This window comes from Brachycentrus maculatus, unplaced genomic scaffold, assembly GCF_059751285.1.
Source record: "Brachycentrus maculatus isolate JH-2025_06_01 unplaced genomic scaffold, ASM5975128v1 h1tg000315l, whole genome shotgun sequence".
Classification (NCBI taxonomy): Eukaryota; Metazoa; Arthropoda; class Insecta; order Trichoptera; family Brachycentridae; genus Brachycentrus; species Brachycentrus maculatus.
The window spans coordinates 188,263-204,496 of record NW_028281064.1 but is presented as its reverse complement, the minus strand read 5'-3'; the positions used below and the strand labels follow the sequence as shown (position 1 = coordinate 204,496).

At 32.6% G+C, this 16,234-nt stretch overlaps 1 protein-coding gene across 1 annotated transcript in view; it reads left to right on the top strand.

Annotated features, from left to right (window-relative positions):
* Nucleotides 1–3,000: 3,000 nt before the first annotated feature.
* Nucleotides 3,001–16,234, top strand: part of LOC148304453 (uncharacterized) — a 60,065-nt gene continuing 46,831 nt past the window's right edge. The window contains exon 1 of the mRNA XM_088268270.1: nt 3,001–3,132. The gene's annotated coding sequence lies outside the window, so the exon portion shown is untranslated. The remainder of the gene's footprint in view (nt 3,133–16,234) is intronic.

The following is a 16,234-nucleotide window of genomic DNA, read 5'->3' as shown; positions in this document are numbered from 1 at the left end:
TATTTTTCTATCAAAATTATTTGCATGTACAAATTCGATCTTTGATTTATATTTATTTTTATTTTAAAAAAATGATGGACAAAAAAATATATTTGTATAAGGTTACCAATAACATCTATAAGGAAAAATGGCGTTCGACCAATTTTGGTTTCATTGAAACATTATTTGTACCATGGATAATGTTAAAACTAAAAAGACAATATTTAATAAAGGAACAACTATGCATAAAGTTTTTTTCCATATTTATTTTACTAGCCCAGTGACAGGGTTTCGTCATTATCGACATCATCAGACTGGTGGGAGGCTAGAAAAAATTCTATGTCATGTACCCAACAAGGCAGGGGTTGAAAACCTAACTATCCTAACCATTACGCCGCTTCCCCGCAGGAATATATAGAGAGAATAGAACACCACACCACTCTGCCTTTGTAAAAATTATTCGCCTCTTCCATGTTCATGCATCTCTTGGTACATACCCGCCGATTATTCTTCCTTGACTCCTAACCTGACCGTTTTCAAGTATTTGACATACATGATAGTGCCAAGTTTTTCTCGGTCTTCCTCTGCTCCTTTTTCCATCTACATTTGCTTCATATTTTTTCACTCATTCGTTCCTCATGTCCAAACCATCTCGACACAATTTTCTTAATTTTATACATAATGCTTATCTCAGCTTTGCATTCCTTCCTTACAAAAGAAGGATTAAAGTAGACGATTTCTCAGACGAATGTGCGGCAAAACGATGTATGACAGATGTTCGAATGGTGAAATAAGGAAGAAATTGAAAATCATTATTTAATGTAATTTTTCTAACAAAATGAATTTGAATTGAATTAATTTAAGTAGTGTATTACAATAATAATTATATTAAAGTTATGGCAAGGGTTTTAAGTATGATTTAATCTAATTATATTGCATAAATGAGTTTTCGGATGTAAATTTAGGTGGATCTCAAACCGCTAGTTGACAACTTCTTCTACTGCACCAGAAGTCCTGAGTTCTCCGAAATGCAAAATTTCCGGCAGTTATTTCTTATCGACATGACATTTAAGTATTTATCTATTGTTTCTTTCCTAATGAGTATAATAAAGGTAAATGTAAGTGACTTGGTCATTTAATATTTCTTTATTGGGGAATTTTTAAAATGTATTTCGAAGATTTCTGAACTATCTAGTATCCTACCTTTACTAGATGTGTGTAAGAATTTAACGTTAATATTGTTGTTTTACCGATTCGGTAAAATAAATTTATGAGGCCAATGTAGATGGGAAAGGGAGCAGAGGAAGACCGAGAAAAAATTGGCACGATCAGGTATGTCAAACACTTGCAAGCGGTCAGGTTAGGAGTCAGGGAAGAATAATCGGCGGGTAAGTATGAGGAGATGCATGAACGTCGAAGAGGCGAAGAATTTTTGCAAAGACAGAGTGGTGTGGCGTTCTATTCTCTCTGCCTACCCCTGCGGGGAAGCGGCATGTTGGTTAGTTAGTTTGTTAGTTTTTTTTATATTTAAATGTATATGTAATTATATTTAGTATAAAATTTGACATGAAGTGAGTTCCGAGACTTTTTTCCTCTTCTTCTTCTTCATCTTATTGTAGGTCTTGTGGCCTGTTTTTAAGAGGGATTAGCCTCCTGCGATGTCGATTCCCAGCTATCGACCCATCTCTTTGGTGATCGACCAGGGAGTCGTCTACCATGGGGTTAGCCGTACAGTGCGATGAGGGGGAGTCTGGATGGTTCCATTCTCCTCACATGCGCATACCATTGTCTCCTTCGTTGCCTTCCCCACCCAACGAAATCTACGATCTCGCATATTTCCCTTTTTTTTTGTTCAAAAAACCCTGGTAGTAAGTGTTAGGTTAAGTTGTGATGTGACAAATTTCTTTTGTTTTTTCTAATCGCAGATCGATTTGATCGCTTTCACATCCGTTATTGGCTGCTATTGTCTCAATAGTGTTTAACTCGGAATTATAATTGTTATGGTTTAGTGGTGCATGTAAAAGTCTGTGTATTAAACTATGAAATACAGCGAGACAGTCTGATGATGTCGGTTACGACGAAACCCGGTTACTAATCATATAAATTAAATGTGGAAAAAACAATATAGTTGCTAATTTATTTTTTAAAATTCAGTTCCACCAAGAAATGTCTGCAAAAAACTTAAGTCTAAAGACAATAAATAATAATTTTAAAAAATTGGCACTGATAGTAAGTATTGTTTTTATTTACATTCGTCACATTTTTAAACCGTATTCCGACTAATATATGGTACACACTTTTATTTACCCATTTAAACTAAGGTAAATTTATAATTATACACTAATAATTATGGTATATAGAAATAATTGTTCCATTTCGTAAAACTATACATTATACATGGCGATTTTCTTTTATCCAATCTAGATATTACGTAACATTTATGAACGCGGTACATTCAATAAATTATAATTTTATGATCATAATCCTGTTATACAATTATTATTTATTTAATTTACTAAAAAAACATTACTAAACCATGACGACATTTATTATGTAAAAGTAGGCCGAAATTATTAAAATGGATAACTTTATTCATTCGTTAAAATATTATTAAATCATAAATATATGTTAGTATCTATCTAATGACCCAATAGTTAATACGTACGCTTATAAGCTTTTAAAATACGTTTAATAAATTGTTATTATTTTACTTTTTAGATGTCGCTAGTGCATGCTAGCTACAGTAGCGCTTTCTAGCGAGGAAAAAAGGAAATAGTCGCACAAGCTATCGCGCGTATTTGTATACATCCTTTTCCGAGCAAGTACCTACTTCATACTTCAGTAGATTTTGGGATTTACCGTGGATGGGTGTCGTCGGAGTTTCGCGCAATCTGTTCTCGTACACTGCATTGAAATCGTGTAAATATTTGGATATTCAAATGTCACTTTAATTGTATAAAGAATCAAATAGGAAACCGTCTCCGGTTCGTGAGTTTATTGTGGTGAAAGAAATAGCCTAAACAGTGATTGGTAATATAAATTGTGAAACTTGTGTTGTGGTTATTCACACTAACTAAATAAGGAAGTGTGTGTTGGCTGTATCTGTACACAAAACGCCGCCGGGAGATTTTCATCAGCTGCAAATAAAAACAAGTAATGTACCCAACAAAATTCATACAATATGCTTTGTATTTTTTGTCTTATATATTTGTGTGCTTAAAGCATAAACTAGTATTATGATATCGCGGACCACCGACTCTCCCAATAATAATTTTTACGTATTTATTAGTTTTAAAAAATATAACTTCGAATATTTATCACTTTAAAAAAATATATATTTCATCACATTTCGCCACCTCTCGAAAGAGGATTTCCCTTTTTTAATCGTTGTTATGAAATTATTTCATTATTTGGGGGGGCCGGGGCAATATCCTTATTTGTCTAAAAAAATGTTTGCAATGCCGTGTACAAATATCTGGGAGAATTACACAATTATCTAGAAATTGGCGTTTTTTGTATGTACAACTTACAGCTACTAAATCAGTTTTGTACCTACCTGATGCTGTCTCATCTTAAAACCCATCAGGGATCAATCAATAAGATCATCAAGAACATTAGTAATACACGCTAAGCAGGTACTTAAAATAAGGTAGGTGCCTACTTACAATAAAGTAGGTACCTACTTACAATAAAGTAGGTACCTACTTATATTAAGGTGGGTATCTGCATAAATAAATGATACTATTATCGCATCGTACGACTTGCGATACACCCAGATGTTATAATATTTTGGATTGTCGCAATATTATCTTGGTCGTAATTATACGCTCGAGATGTAATTAGTCTCACTACGGGATTTTCAATATCGTTTGCAGTGTTTTTATAGAAATTAATATAGTGTTTATTTGAAAAAAAAATATATATAACATAATTTACGTTTTGGCATAGTTGAAGCTTTACAATACTAACCAAGGGCAGGAAATGACGGTGATCATGTGATATGATAACAGATTTAACTGATTTTCGGGCCGAATATTCCAAACTAATTTTAATAAAACCTAAATCGTGAATATTATAGATGAGTAAAGAGAGACGATTTTTTTGTACAAAGGTTATATGGAAGTCCGTGCGTTTACAGATCTTACGGACCGTCCTTGGCTAGTTTAAGTGATCATATTTATCACTCTGCCCAGAGTAAAATACAGTATATTAGTTGTTTTAGATATTGTACATTAATGTATTGTGAAATAAGCAGGTCAAAGTACGATTAAATTTATGGTAGATCAGTATAATCATTATAATAATTGTGAAAGCACCAAGTCTAAATAAAAGACGATAATTTTTTATAGATCGGTGTTAGAATGATACTTAACTATTAGTTTAAAATATTCAATTTTTAGAAAAGCATTTATGTTTTAATGACCAGGATTTTTTCCAAGGGGGAATGTGTTGTTAACCTTTGCACTATGGACTCGAAAATGAATGATTACACAACAAATTTTATAAATTGTAAATGATTTTTAAATATTTACTAAACAAGTATTTATTAGTTTAATATAATTATATATTTATATCGTATATAATATATTCCTACGCGTTTATAAGTGTAATCTATTGATATAACTATTTTAAAATCATCTGACCAAAATCTTATTAGACACTCGTTGGATTCCTTCTCCATTTTCCTACTGTGCAAAAGTGACATTTGCATTTAACAAAATTCTGCAAGACATTCATCTCATTAAAAAAATTGTTAACATTTGGAAAAATCCGATTCCGGAAAATATTCCGAAAGTGACTTCATAAACATAAAATATAAAGATTATTATATTTTTCAATACATGTTCAGAAAATCATTTCACTACACGTTTTTAAAATTATAAATACGCAAATAAACTTCCCTCAATCCACTCACTTATGAAAACAATACGTTAAAATTAATTTATTTATTTTAAAAAGAGAACCCCTAAAAGCTATGTTATTTAATTTATGTTTGTCAAAAATATTTTCAAGTTCAAAGGGATTACATAAAAGGTTCTCTTAATAGCCGAAAATTCGCTTGTATAAAATAGGATTAAATAAACAATGACTTATTTCCAATACATTTTTTATTTTGGTGTATACGTTCAATAGCAGGATAAATTGTGAGGTTTGCCTGAATTGAAAGGAAATATAATATAAAAGTTTCATAAAAATTGTTGTCGATGGCAACAAAGTTACAGACGAAAAAATGTAAACTTTTGTGCTTTCGATAAAGCTGTTTCATGCAATGTTTAGTTCATATGAACAAATGGTTAAAACTAAATCTTGGATTGTAAATCTGTATCAGCAAAATAACTATTTTTGTTTTTGTTAAATCAGCTATAATTTATTACGGCGGCCATCAAATAATTCGATAGCTAAAACGAATAGCACCAATGTAGAATATTTTGGTGGTCGGATTCCGTGGCTTAATTTGTTCCGTTTGTTTTCTACCGAATAGGAAGCCGTAATGTCGTTTAATAAGTGTCAGTCGGTCAAATTGTGCCCTATAATTACGCATACCGAATCGTAATTATGGATGCCTTCATTTTTAAGATAAGTCAATCGAGTTTTGAAAAGACCAGTCTATTAAATATATGTAGTACCCACTTGATATTTTCATTAGTTATTGAATGCTTGCCATTACACAATTAGATACTGTGGGTAGCTACGTTAATATTGATGACTGAAATATTAATAATATAAACCAGGAAGTACCTACCTATATATCTTAGTAGTCTATGTACATAAGTTGTGAGGTCTGAGAGAACTCTCTCAAGCGAGTGTTTTTGCCTAGAATTTTACTAAAAAATTGCATGAAATTATAGTAACTTTCACAATGTTTTGAGTGTGACCAAATCTTTGTTCACAAATATGGGTTTGTCCACTCCAGAGTTATTTAGTCATTCGAAGTTATTTTTAGTTTTTATTAAGTATCTAAAATTATTTGGGAAGAATCTTTCATACATTTCATGAAGGTAAGAGACCTACCAAGGGAAAAAAAATCTTACTCAACTCAATCATAGATAGTACCCAGAACTTACATGGTAAGGATCGTGTCAATTAATAAATACATATATAATAAAACCCTTACCGCACCCCAATGGTGCTTAGGGCACTGCTTCAAATAAACGCAGCGTTATCTCGATCGTTTACACATGAAGGAAAGGTGATCAGCCCTCCACTTCAGGTACCAGTCCAGTGTAATATTGAATAAATATTAGAGTGAAAAAAACACTTATATTTATTAAACCCCCCTGGGAATCGAACCCGGGACGTCCAGAACTTTAATCTTAATAGATCGTAATCTTTGTAATTGCCCACACTTCCATATTCTTCTTTATCTATGTTGAGATGTTAATATAAAAATCTTGAAAATTTCATTTTAATGTATGCATACTTAAAGATTATTTCATGAAAAAGTAAACTCGCTGCATTTTGCAATTTGAATAAAAACCTGATTTAACGCCGCGCACTGCATTTGATTACAAGCCCCTTGGTTATTAATGAATTCAGATGGTTAAAAACGTTTCTCGAGCGTGTTGAATATTCATATTTAAAAAACAAGAGTCTTCGTAGATAGCTACTCGTAACTCTCCATGACTCCAGCTCTCCGTGTCAAGGTGATCTTGCAGAAAATTGTGCATCCGTGTCAATTCACTTTTTTTATATTATTATAATTACCGGCTGATGCTCGAGTCGTCTTTCCCGCCAACGCCATAAATTATTTACTGAAAACTCCGTAAATATGGGAGAATTTTAAAACCAAATTATACCTCAATTATGGAATTATAAACATTAAAAAAACACTTCTTAATTCGCACAATAATCAGTAGAAATAATTATGTAATATGAAAAGTATAATTATTAAAATGTAACTTTGTTTTAAAATCACTATAAATATTTTATTATAACTTAATTATAATGTCTACCGCTTTCGAAGCTAAACGCTTCTTTATCAAGACTTGATTAAGTTATAATAAAATATTTATGGTGATTTTAAAATAAAGTTTGAAATCAAAACATTTTATTTATAAAGTAGAAAATCACAAAGTTAGTGCTTCAAATATAAATTATAATATATAAAGTCTCCCCGGTTTTTTGCCACTAGATGGTGTTGATGCCTTATATATCGCTCACTCCTTTCAAGAACGTCATAAATAAAAAAACTTGATTTTTCAGGAGAACGCTTTTGAAGTTTAAAAATATTATACAATGCATTAAAAATAAATATGAAGCCACTTATTGAACTTTTTACTGTGCAACAGATCTTTTTAGGTAAAACCTGAAGGTTTATTCTACATTTGAAAAATATTTAGTATTTTAAAAAAATTATTAAACAATACGTTTTCTTCAAAATGCAAAAACAACACTTTCTGCTCTATAGCGGGTAAATATTAAGTAAAAAATATGCCTCTTTTGCTGAAATATAGTACATTTTCTGGGCATTCCAAAAACATGCACAACTGAAAATTGAGGATTTTTGATTTATTACGTTCTTGAAAGGAGTGAGCGATATCAGACAACACTCACCCGATTATCTCAAACGAACATCTGCTTAAAATATGATATTTCAGTTTACATTTTTTGTAAAAATAGTTCTAATTCGTCGCTCATGTAAAAAGTTATATTGATTTTATTATAAGTGATTTCAAAGAATATGGCGAAAAATTTGTGAAGTGTGCGGTTAGAATGCCGTGAGTGAAGGAATGACCCAGGAGTTGTTTGCTCAATTCCATTCCGTAAATTTTGATGTCAAAGATGCACCTCACTCTGGTTTAATGTTACATTATTAATGGATTTGGCATTAACTTTGCGGAACAACATGATGATTCTCTGATGAATAAAACTCTTGTATAGGACTATTTTTTATTAAATTTACATATTTATGTAAATACGATTAGTTTCAAAAACTACAGATGTTCTCGAAACTAGTCGTGAGCAAAAAGTGTCTTGTATGTTAAAAGTTTTTTTTTCTTTTTAAATAAATCAAATCAGTTTAAAACATTTTTTCAGTGTATTTAGATAAACTCTTAAGGTGGAGACTGACCGGAGCATTTCGTCGTAATGTAACACGTTACGATGCGAGCATTCAGGCAGTCAGTACACCGAGCCGAGCGCCCCATCCATAGTTTCGGATGCTCGGTGATGCTCGCCGCGAGCGATGTTATGACGTTATGTTACGACGAAATGCTCCGGTCAGTCTCCACCTTTATACATCTAGTGTTATGCCTAGAGATTTGTCTTGCGCACTCAATGAGGGGATAACCTGTTAACTTCTGTATCTGATCCTCACGGTGCGTGGGGGAGCGACCACAATCTGCCATAGACAACAAGTCATTCCATGGATAATTTCCTTGGCGCGTCACACATCCATAGAACCGGATGGTTACGGAATATACCACAGACGAAAGATTTTCCGTAAAACAGAGTAGGTACCTCTTAGATTGAAGCATTGTGCTCCACTTTAGTAATATTCAGGAATTAATTAAGCATAAGTGAGTGTGCTCTCATAAAATATCTCATGGCAAGGGGTCATTTTGTATTCACTATTTAAAAACTTGTTAAAATTCAACTCTATAACACCTAAACGTAAGATTTTTGATAAATATAATTTTCAAGATGTTTTAAAACGGGACATAATACGGTAGATATCATATTTAAATAAAGACAGTCATAAAAAATTACGTGAAAGAAAAATACCATATGTTGTCCGAGTAGGTACTCAAAATGTATTTTGTTTATATCACTTCAATGCCAATGGTTCAATAAAGGAAAGTGTATATAATCACTGGATTTTGAATTAAGTAATTTATTGGCCAGTGTTGTGTTTATGGCAACACTTTCAGCGGAGCAACAACAAACAATGAGTGAATATTATCTCTGGGTTTGTTTTTATTGGTCCAATAAAGTGAAAACGTTGGTAGTTCGCGGCTTTTAACTGGATGGAATGGAGAACGTTTTTATGTGTTTATTTTGAATTTTAAACAAGGAACTTTATATTCTACAAATTTTGCTTTAATTTTAGCATAGTACATTCAGTTGGTCACAGACCGCCATTGATTTACGACCCATAGCAGGCGCATTATAACTACATATTTTAATAATATTACTATTATTTATTATATTATATACTGGAATATTCATCCTACATACGTCATATATACATCATATGAAAAAATGGAAGTCTGAGCATCCCCAAGAGCCACAATCATGTATACTTCCAAATCTATTGAAAATGCTTCCCGCATGTGAAAGGCACCCAAGATCATTAGGCATATATACAGGGTTCAAAAATTATCGCAATATGAATGTTCAATAATGGGCTGAATGGTGAACGTTACACAAGTGTATAAAGTGGTCACTCTATTGACCCAAATCTATTGAAAGTGCTACCCGCATGTGAAAGGCACCCAATTTCGTTTTGTATATATACAGGTTTTAAAAAAAATTGCAATTTGGAAGTTCAATAATGGGCTGAATGGTGAACGTTACACAAGTGTATAAAGTGATCACTTACGCCAGGCCCAACTCCATACTTTACATCTTAATTAATAAATTCACAAAATTTAAAGTTTGCCCAAATACTTGTTCATAAATTTGGGTTTTTTCCATTTAGGAGTTTTCATTTTATTTTTTGACATCTCAATATTCACCATGGTAATGGTGAATGCTGCACGTGTGAAAAGTGATCACTTAACCAGGGTATGACAGGTCATAATCACTGTATAAAAAACATAGACTTCCATATTCTTCCTCTTCGCTGAGAAGTCAATTTTTTTTTTAAATAATCACTATTATTTCATATTATTTTTTGACATCTCATTAAAGATGAAGAAGAATATGGAAGTCTGAGCATTTACAGGGCCGACGACCGTAATATGAAAATAATATGTAATATGAAAATAAGGAAGGAATGCAAAGCTGAGATAAGCATTATCGATAAAATTAAGAAAGGTGTGTTGAGATGGTTTAGACATGTAGAACGAATAAGTGAGGAAAGAACGGTTAAACAAATTTATGAGGCGAATGTAATTGGGAGAAGGAGCAGAGGAAGTCCGAGAAAAGCATGGCACGATCAGGTATGCCAAATACTTGAAAGTGGTCAGGTTAGGAGTCGTAATAATCGGCGGGTATGTATGAGGAGATGCATGAACGTGGAAGAGGCGAGGAATGTTTGCAAAGACAGAGTGGTGTGGCGTTCTATTCTCTCTGCCTACCCCTGCGGGGAAGCGGTGTGATGGTTAGTTAGTTAGTTAGTTTTTATGAAAATAACTCCTGTAATTGGAGATAATCCAGATTTTGTAAACAGGTATTTGGACACACTCAAAATGTTGTAAAAAAAGTATTATTTCAAATTGAATGAAGTATTTTCTTTAGTATCTGACATAGTCCCGCTTTCCTTACTATGTTACCTACATATTTCCATCACGCAAACAAATTCACATACCGTCACGTATGGACATGGTACTATCTAATGGCGCAGTCCATCTCTTCACCTGACACACAGTGTGTTGAAAAAAGCCAGAATAATGTTACATAAACACAATTTTTGTCAAGACCCTCGTCTGTATCATACATTACATGTCAATGTCGCCATTTTTATGTGTACTTTACCACACAGAATGGTGTTTGTCACCACATACCCCTCAGCGAGTGTGTTTGGCTAGAATTTTCACTCAAGAATTACATGAAATTAACGTAACGTTTAACATAAAGAGTTAAGTTTTGTAATGATATTTCTTGGTGGAACTGCATTTTATAAAATAAAATAACGTTTTAACATACAAAATTCATTTCTAAAATAAAATTATATCAAATCATACTGAAAACATTTATCATGACTTACATGTAATTTTTATTATTATACAGTACTTAAACTCATTCAATTTGAGTGAATTTTATCAAGAAAAATATATAAAATCATGGTTTTCAACCCCTGCCTTGTTGTGTTGTCACACCAGTCTGATGATGTCTGTTACAACGAAAACCAGTCACTGGTCAAATAAAATTTATATGGACAAAAAACTATGTACATAATTGTTATTTTAATATATAAAGAGTAAACCCGCTCACTAATAGGAATAAGCTATAAAACTTATAATGTTAGAGCCTAAGTAGGAAGCGGTGTTGCATAAGCCGTAGATAGATTTCAGAGTCACTTGGACGTTAGGTAAACTATGTGTAAATTGTATACAACGTGATAAACCAGCTCGATCTTATACTCGTATATAATTAAATCATGGCTGACAAATATTTGATGTACATTCAACATAGATGAATATGGAAGCCTGGATACTTACAGGGATTACGACCTGTCATAGGCTGGTTTAAGTACTCACTTTATGATCACTCTCGAAGCGAAGGGCTTATCACCTTTCCTGTTATGTATGTAACGATCGAGCTTTGCTTATATACGATGCAGTGCCATATGCACTCAATGGTGCATAGGGCACTGCCAAGGGTTACTACTTACCTGTGACCATTCTCCGTGAGTCTTCTTCTTTCTGGCTACATTCCAGCTTATTGTCCTTATAGACTGCTGGGGTCAGCTCTCCTCGTCCTCAGGTTATAGGTCCTTCTGTCCTGGATAACGTCACCTAGGCCATGCCTTCGAACCATGTTTAAATATTGTAATATATATGTGAGTCCTTTGTTTAAATATCCTCAGCCTACCTCTACATGTATGCATTTAAAAAGTAACATACTGTATGTAAATTAACGCATGTAATATGTAAAATTACACGCAAGTAAGTGTAACATATAAGTATGCAATTATTTTCTTTTTATGTGTCTATAATACATGAACTTCAACGTCACGTTTTTTTAATTTTTTTAATTTCATGATGCACCTACGTAATTTGATTACGTTTTGTTCTCCCGGTATAAGCTGGAAGAGAAAATACGTACACCATCATCAGTCGAATAAAAAGCTACACATCACGTTCTTAATATTATTATGAAAATACGTACGAACAAGATTCACTAAAATTTGGGATCCGGTCACTCAACCAATTTAAATGAGCGGTTTATTAAGATCTGGTCGTTCATGAACGACCCACGTCTACATACATAATACGTCTACACTCTTAATTTTGCTGTTACAGTCCTCGTTTGTGATATGAATACTGATACACGGAAAGGTAGCAATGGCATTCTCCGACACCGTTTTGATAGACTGTACTTATGTCTTTTAATACTATAACTAGTGACTACCATGTCGTTGAAAGTAGGAACACAAAGTACCTACTCTTTTCGTCTTCTTTTTATTACTTTAATAAGTAACGGTAGTATACTTTAGGATCCAGAATATTTAATAATGTATTTTGCAAAGAAACATCTCTTTTTACACTTCAACATGTTGATTTACTAATACGTAATTTGGTTGTTTGAACGTTCTCTCCTCCAAATACGTCACTACTTGTTAAGCAGAAGATTACAGTCAATCTTTGTTTTCACCGAAAAAAACCGCCGAATGATCCTCGAGATTTTAGTTAAACCTGGATTATATTAACGAGGACGATTTTCTGCGATTTCCACGGAAAAGAGCCAAAGAATTTGATAAGGCTCCTTTTTTATGGAATAGCCACTGTGCCTTCTATTAAAATATGAATCGATACTTGAGTTTAGCAATGCTGTATCAGCTGTTACAGGTAAACCTATTTAAGGAAAATTCAATATTTTGAATTTCGAATGGTTATTGTTTCGAAGCCATGATTTCGTTAATTATTATTATAACTTTAAAAAAATACATTCGAAACATTTTTTTATGTTTACTCGTATTATGAAAAAAACATAGGTTCTCGCACAATTATGGTACGAGTGCCTTATTTCTGTGTTGTTTTTTTTCAGAATATCAATAATTCTTTCTTTTTTCGAAATTTATTCATTTATAGGTTAGTTGTTTTCCCCATTTTTCTCCGTGATAAACCCCACTTCATAAAGAAAGTGAAAATAATAAATATGTATAAAAAAATATTCAAAAAGTTCGTTCAATATGATATCGGACTTTTAACCTAATATATGTATATAAAAATGGTATATCTAAATAATTGTAAGTTTTTTTATATAATCTGAAAATCTGTGTATTAAAGAAACCTTTTATTAATTAAATAAAGTTTGTATGTTAATGTGCTTTGTAATATTTATCAAGAACATGATTAAAATGTAGTCATACAGTTTGACAGAGAGTGGTCTATGTTTACATAGATAATATTCTTATTCCATATTCTTCTTCATCTTTGATGAGATGTCAAAAAATAATATGAAAAATCCTCCTATAATTGGAGATAATCCAGATTTGTGAACAAGTATTTGGACACACTCAAAATGTTGTAGATAATTATTAATACTTAGATAATATATATGATAAATTAAAACCACGAGATTTTTAATGGTCATATTCTAATACAGGATATGGAATGCCTTTACAATGGCTATCGTTGGAAATGATTTTCTACGTAAGAAGTTGAAAAACAGATCTCATGTTGCATATCATCGTATTATGATTTCATCTAGGAGGCACTGAACGGTAAAAAGCCAAGAGTTGCAAAGAGTTCTCCGTGCATGAATAAGAAGATTATCGATTCGACCTTTTCGTAATTAAATTCGACTATGCGCATATAAATGAAAGCAAATTTCGGAAACCCAGTAACGGAATGAAAATTGTAATATCCCTCGGTCGGAATTTCTCTTGCGTTTTGTTTTTTTATTTATCTTTTTTATGAAATATCCATTCGTTTCGTTCAACTTTTTCCTTTTATTTCGTATTATTTTTGGGGAAAGTTTAATTCGAAATAGGAGTGTAAGGAGGGTGGCCTCAGACGAAAAATGAAGTTCGGAAAGTTTGGTAATGGTTAAATGGAAATTTCGCGGAACTTTTTTCTCGAGCTATTAGGCAGACATAATTGAAAATATTCCCATTTTTGTGCGCCAAACTTCGAAAAGTATGCGCCATTCGGATCACGTACGTTTGAGTTTGGCGGAAATGATCTAAAATCAATGCATAAATGTTTCTTTAATGAGTGTAGACATAAACAAAGTATCAGGTTAAAAGGGCCAAAAATACCCATTAAAAACAAATTACTCCTTTCAGAAAGAAAAACAAACTTTAAAATATGAACTTTGTAATTTCTCTCTCTCTAACCCTTATCCGCACCCAATGGTGCATAGGACACTGCATCGTTTTGTCGAAATGTTATCTTGATCGTTAATTATATGAAGGCAAGGTGATCACTCCTGCGCGATTTAGGGACCAATTTGTATTGTAATTTTAGGTATGTATATTTCTTTCCTAATACATATTTGCTACATCCCTGATTGTTGCATCACAAATACTGTTCTATCTCTGATTTTAAAAGATTTTTTTTTGTTACATTTTCAGCAATAATTATGTTTAAACCGGTTACACAAAGCATTAGAAAAACTAATCATTTTATAGTGCAATGAAATTTTCAACATTTTGAGTGTGTCCTTCTTCACAAATCTGGGTTTCACCCGTGAACTCACACATGAAGCGTCATGAGATTTTTTTTATAAGTATGTATGAGTTACAAAAATTTGAGCAGTGTAGCTGTCAATCATGAGTAGAATGGTGAATGTTACACGTGTGTAAAGTGATCAGTTAATTAGCTTATGACTGGTTATAAGCCGCAAGGCTTAGCAATAATATCCAGACTTCCAAATTCTTCTTCATCTTTGTTGAGGGCGTGTGACAGTGGAGAAAAATCTCTAACTGACTTTTTGCAATCAGAGTTATGTTGAGATTTTTTTTAATATAGGCCACCAACAATTTTTATATGTACGTTTTATTGTATTGCTCTTTTTTGGTAAAAACAACCTCTTTTGTGGTTAATTGCAATGTTTTAAACCCAGAGAACAATACATACAGTCATTTTTGAGTCGAGAGATTATTTATTTGACTATAAATCCGTATTTTTTCTATATTTTCTGATCTTTTCCACGTTCTGACCACACCTCTGTCCCAAAGGTGACGGATAAGAGTGGGTCTATTGCGTTGTAATTTTCGCGTTTCAAGGAATGTCACGCAAGAGCGATAACCGCCTGCATTGGACTCAAATTGTGTCAGATTCTCCACTTAACGGCCGCCATTTAAAACTTAATGTTTTAATAGCCGCCAAATAAGAACTTGTTACTTGTAATTACTGACACACTGGTCTGATACTAATAGCTGTGCACTTGGTCCTTGCTAAATGGTTACATTGTTTACTGAGAGTGCACTCGCTGCGGATTACGTTACCAACTTCACATCGCAGACAACTTCACTGCAGTGACTGCAAACTACTTTGCTAAGTATCAGAATGGATATCGTTGCTTACATTCTCCGATACTCCCTACCCTTTACTGCTCTTTTACGAGCGAAATAACGGAGGTGTTTCGATATTTTTCGAGCACTTCTCTCATCTTTTATTAGTTGTTTCGGCAATATGGAACTCAAATAAATGAGGGAGAGCAGTAGGATGATTTTATGATTTCAAACACGGATGTTTATATGCATACGTGTATTTCAACACTATTCGCATTTTTTTTTGCACTGGACATATTTCGTACATTTAATTAATTTGTTTAGATAATTATTTATTTAACCCACGGTCTACCACAAACAAAACCTTCGATAACCACCTTCGAAGTGGAATCGAATATAAAAATTGCAATTTGTATTACCTACAAAACATAATGAAGCGAAAAATTGTAATTATTTTTTAACATATTTTGAACCCGAAACGTACGGTAGAATAACCTAAATATACGATGTTTATTTAATGCGCGCTTTGGTTTTCCATCCCTCACTTCTCGAATTGAATACGGTAGTCGTAAAAGGGTAGAGGGTAAAGAAATTTCATTACCGTTTTACTTAATTTGTTTCAATCCTTTTTCTATCAGAATTTTTTTGCCTCCGCGGTATCGTGGTGAGCCTATTTAAATATTATTTACAATAATTAGGGTTCGATTTCCGTTTAACAATTTTTTTTTATTAAAATATTAAAGATATTGAGATGAAGATAAAACAGTTATCAAATAAAATTTCAACAATCATTCGAAACTTATAATAAATATTCCCCTGGACTCTTTTTAACACGGTACACACGTTCCATGCCATTGCGTGGAAAAATATAATGCACGAGGAAATTCAAATAGATTTGTATTTATTTATATTTTTTATCCTGATATTAAAAATATTTACATGTAAAATAAACAAGCAGTAATACTTTAA